The sequence below is a fragment of the Pteropus vampyrus genome, unplaced genomic scaffold, assembly GCF_000151845.1.
Source record: "Pteropus vampyrus isolate Shadow unplaced genomic scaffold, Pvam_2.0 Scaffold49, whole genome shotgun sequence".
Lineage (NCBI taxonomy): Eukaryota > Metazoa > Chordata > Mammalia > Chiroptera > Pteropodidae > Pteropus > Pteropus vampyrus.
In genome coordinates this window covers 5,364,149-5,369,068 of record NW_011888830.1, presented here as the reverse complement: position 1 = coordinate 5,369,068, position 4,920 = coordinate 5,364,149, and positions in this window count along the sequence as shown.

Sequence of the window (4,920 nt, the reverse complement as noted above, 5' to 3'; positions counted from 1 at the left end):
TCAAGCGTGTTTAACCTGAAGTCAAACTCTTCATTTTTCAAATCCCATGTGCCTGTGTCATAGAAAGCTCTGGAAAGAACCACCGGATAGTGAGTGTGACACACATCGAGACTTGGCCCATGACATCTTTCTTTGTTTTCTCCCTTGGCCTGTTTGCTTTGACATCTGCCTTCAGGAACAGAAAGGGGTCTACTTTCAAAACTGCTTCGCACCCCAGTTGCTCTCGACCTTTAAATCATCGTGAAGGGAATTCCTTGATGAAACGGGGCTCTCTCGTCTCTGATCGCAGCCAACTTTATGACTGTGCAGTTTGGTGTCACTTGTAGTTAAGATAGACTAGGGAGAAGGAAAGTCGCCCTCTGAAATATCAGAGTATGTGTGCGTGGGGGAATTTATCTTCCTTAAAAAAATGCTGAATGATAGAATTAATGTTTTAGGGGCATCCTCGCCCCCGTTTCCCAGGGGTGCGGGGCTATGGGGTGACTCTCAGGAAAAGGACCGGGCCCCTGACGGTCCACAGCACACGGGGCCTGTGCCATGGTCCCTCAGCCTGTGCCCCGTCAACCTGGCTTCTAGCTCTGGGCTCGTCTCCTTCGGCGGGTCCCAAATCCATCAGACGCTTTGTGGTCGCTCACTGTGAACGCACAGAGCTGACGGTTTCCTTCCTCAGAGTCAACAGTGCTGGTGCTTAGACACAGTTCAAAGGGTTCATCGCCTCAGTTCTCCTAGGTGGGCCAGGAGGGCCAGCTTCGACTTCTAATTAAACTCCTTTACTCCCCGCCGCCGTTCCCAGTTCCCAGTAGGAAACTGCATAATCACCCAACCACGCCTGCTATTTCCACGGTCCCCCCATTTCCGGTTTTTTTCCCCTGTTCACTGCAATCATCATAACCCGCATCCTCGTTTCATTTTGCTGCCGTCTGTCGCACGGTCATAGGAACGAGGCGGCCGCATCTGGGCCACTCCGGTGCTCGGTTTCCCTCTGCGGTCCCCCTGGATAAACTGCGAGGGATCCGGGCAGCAGGCTGTTTTCCTTGCCTTCCCCCTCTGTCTCAGGGTGGGTCGCCACATCTTGGAGGAATGCAGAGGGCTCCCCCGGCAGAGCGGGACGCCCAAGCTGTGTGACGTCACGCCAGCCGCGTGCAGGGGCCGCGCTCTGGGACAAGCCGTGCGCAGCTACTAGGCAGGAGTCCCACGACTGCCAAAAGGAGGACCGGTTCTCGTGTCTGCAGAAGACGAACCGTTGGTATTTCCTATTGTTTCTTCGGGCTCCTACTTCCTTCTGTTTATTCTGGCCTTTCAGAAACCGATGAGTCAAGCCACTGGCTTCTGAGTCCAAGCCACTCCCCGCCCCACCCTGCCGCAGGCCATTCCAGATTGGGATTCGGATGGGAGTTGGGATCAGAGTTTTGTTTTGGGTTTCGTTTATAGGCTGGGCTTTGCTTTATAATTTCTTATAAGTGTCGGAGGAAAGGCCTTCAGGTATCCTTTCTGTTTTGATGGCAAAGTTCTCGGACCCACTGATGGAATCTTCTCGTTGTTCTGGGACCCCAAGCGCCACATCTGGGGCGTCCTTAGTTGATGGTTAGTTTACATGCGGGGAGGGGGATCCCTAACACAACATCCATAATTAAAAGCGGCCCTTAAATATCCTTTTGGTGACTGCTGTAAACGGCCAGGAGGGAGGAGGGAGTGTTTTCAGCAGCTCCAAGGGAGAGATGCCCCCGGGGGCCTTGAGCGTCCTGTCTCCCTGGCTCCTAAGAGGCAGCAGGCTTGAACAAAGGACCTGCTGACAGAGTGGCTAAGGAGCTCCTAGAGGTAGCATTGCTGGTGTCACACAAAGGTGAGCCGCCCGACCGGCTTGGAGAGGACCCTGAGCTGTCTGTCACAGAGCCCGGCTGCCCTATTGTTCTCTGAGGGACATTTTTCCACAGGAAGCAGCAGGAGGAAAGGGATGAGAAAGGGGGCATTTTGCAGGCACTGAATCTGAGGCTGATGCCACTTAGGAAAGTCGTAGTTTTTGTTTGTTTGTTTGTCGTTAAGGGTACAAAGGAGTGATAACCCAGCAAGGATAATGCAAAGCTGCTAAGGACCTTGCCTGCCCGTGTCAACCCCCCCGCCTTCGTTTTCTCCCCATTACACCCCGCGCCCCCCCACCCCACTCCGCCAATGTCACAACCTTATTTGGGCGCAGAGATTCTGCAAAGACCTCCCTGTTCCGTCACCAGGAAACCTGGGGTTTAGGCTTCCAGGCTCCAGCGCGAAGGCTCTGAACAGGACGGGGTGATGAGAGGTCAGGGGAAGGGGGGAGGCGTCCGTGCTGGACCCGGGGGCGTGGGCACCAGGCGAGACAGAAGCAGATGAGGGAGACCAACCAGATCCGGAGCTGCTCGTGTGAGCGTTTTAGAGATTTTGATATCAACTCAACAACAATGAAGGGTCAACGAAGTGCCTGACACAGGAGACCCGCCAAAGGCAGCACGGTGTGACTTTATCCTGAACTCACTGTCATCGGAGGAGGCCGACGTGGACCTGAAAGAAGTGTTTTTTAGATCAAAGGGATAAATATAACCATTTTGTTTATTTTGCCAAAAAAAGGGTATTAACAAAAAAGCGTATCGCCATCATTATCCTCATCGCTGTCACCAACCATTGTCATCCTTCCACTTAAAAAAAAAAAAAAAAGGGGAGGACACTTTACCAAGAAAAGTAAGGAAGGCCAGTCTCCAAATAATAGACATCACTGAGGTCTAATTAATTCGGCTTTATGAAGACTCACTATGTTGCTGCTATTATTATGATGACCGTTCCGTCTCGGCCCTGTGGGAGCCTTTTCCCAGCCTGGTGCTTGTCACCGCTCTGGCATTTGGGAACCGTCGGTCAAGGGAAGCAGGTCTTTGGGTCTTTGGGTGGTCAGGAGAAACACGAGACCGATGCGGTGACTTTGCTATGCTGGGTTTGGGGCGGTGAGGGAGGCAGGAAGGATGGCGGATGCGAAAGTCTCTGATATTCAATGAATGGCCGCCGAGGCTCCGGTCGAATCGGGTGAAAACGATAGCTCGTTTTTTTTTCTAATGAACAATGTTATAACCGTTGTGTAACTGATGGCCACTTCCGAGCCCGCTAAGAGAACGGTTACCATTCCCACTTGATTATTTCCGAATTAGAAAACGTTTAACCTGCCGGAAGCGGCTCATCGTGCTGCTCGAGGCCGTGAGGGGAACGTTTCTTTCCCACCGCCGGGGTTGTCTTTCGGGCTGTGTTTATATACAAGGTAGAGAAGCCGTGGGTCACGGCGATGGCACCTTCCACGGCCCTGAAGCAACGCGAGAGGGCCGGCCCTGGCACTTTGACAATGAAATTAAAATACAAAGATCGCGTCTCAACTACTCTCCACTACGTACAGAAGTTCTCTTGCCCGTCTGTGTTGAAACAGCTCCGAGGAAAAGCAGTAACAAGATCGCGACGTCAGAAAGTGAGACGGCAGAGTCGCGAGGTCATCATCGTTTCCATGGTTACGGCTGGAACTGGGGATGTTGGGAAGGGTGGCAGATGAGTTCTGTGTCTTTTAACGTGGGAGAGGCGGCTGATATTTTTCCTGATTAATTCTCTATGTCCCAGATAGTGACTAGAAATTAATACATTTCTTTGCTGACCTTTATATTTGATACATAACAAATTACTTTGTCAATTAAGAAAAAGGGAAACTGACGTGTGCATTAGGCCTTATATCTAATTGATCATGGTGCCGGCAAGTAGCAATCCATCCACCTGATTATTTATTCATTAAGAAAGCTCAAAAAATCGCATATATAAGTTTACTCCGTTTTACGCAATACCCATATTCAGAACCATCCCCCTCCAGGTTCCTGTTTGAGCCTCCGGGTCAGGCTGGGCCCTCCGGGGAACAGATGAGATGCCCCAGCTCCTCAGAGCTCAGCCCCAGGTCTGGGGGGCTCCTCAGGTGAGTGGCCCCCAGAGCCGCCCAACTGGAGTGCGTCAGTGTGGTGGATGAGCAGGGGGCCACCTTCTGGCCAGCTTGTCGCCCCTGCTGCCTTGGCATTGGCCTCACAGCTACCCAGCCATGTCCCGGTCCTTCTGCTGGGTCATTGGTGGTGCTGCTGGCTCTCCAGGTGGGCAGCCGGCGCGGGGTGCTGAGTCCCAGCCTGCTGCCAGGAAGTGTCGCTCCGCTGCCCCGTCTTCGTGAACGAGGCCTCAGCCCCACGATGCGATGGCAGGTGGGGTTGGGAGGTCTCTGGGTGCAGGACGCACACTACCTCGTCCTGTGCAGCCCCAGCCACATAGTCGAGGTGTCCTCGGGCTCCCTCGATCCCGTGGAAGCGGCTGGCAGTGGTGGCGTCGGGGAACCACCGCTTGGGCCACAGTTTCTGGCCTGTTGTGAGCTTGGCTCTGGCACCTCTGGGCTCCTACTGGAGCCTCTTGATGTGGGCACGGCAGAGCCCTAGGTTGCTGTCTCCTGGGACCGCCTCAATGCCGTGTGGCACGGAGGCCTCCTTGACCTGCTGCCCTGTCTAACGCAGGGCTTTGCGCACGCTGACTCTGCTCACCCAGCATGCAGACTCTGTGACACTAGCTGCCAGTCACTGTGCAGGTGGTGACACTCTGCTGCTTGGCCCTCTGCTCCTGGTGGCCGGTCACAGCAGGCCATGAGCGTGCAGGGCTGCCATCCATCCACCTGCATCAGATGGCCTTGGACGCGGCGAGTGCCACTTCGCAGCCCTGTGACAGCCTCTCACCCTGAGGGCACAGCTGCCAGGTCGTCATGCCGAAGCCACGGAGGCAGCCGCAGGTGCTGCTGGGGCCAGAAGCCCCGAGCTCCCAGGGGCGGCCTCAGGGCGTGGTGTCCCAGCAGCACCTGGGGATGCTGAGGAGGCCGCACCCTGGGGTTTTGGGTCTTCA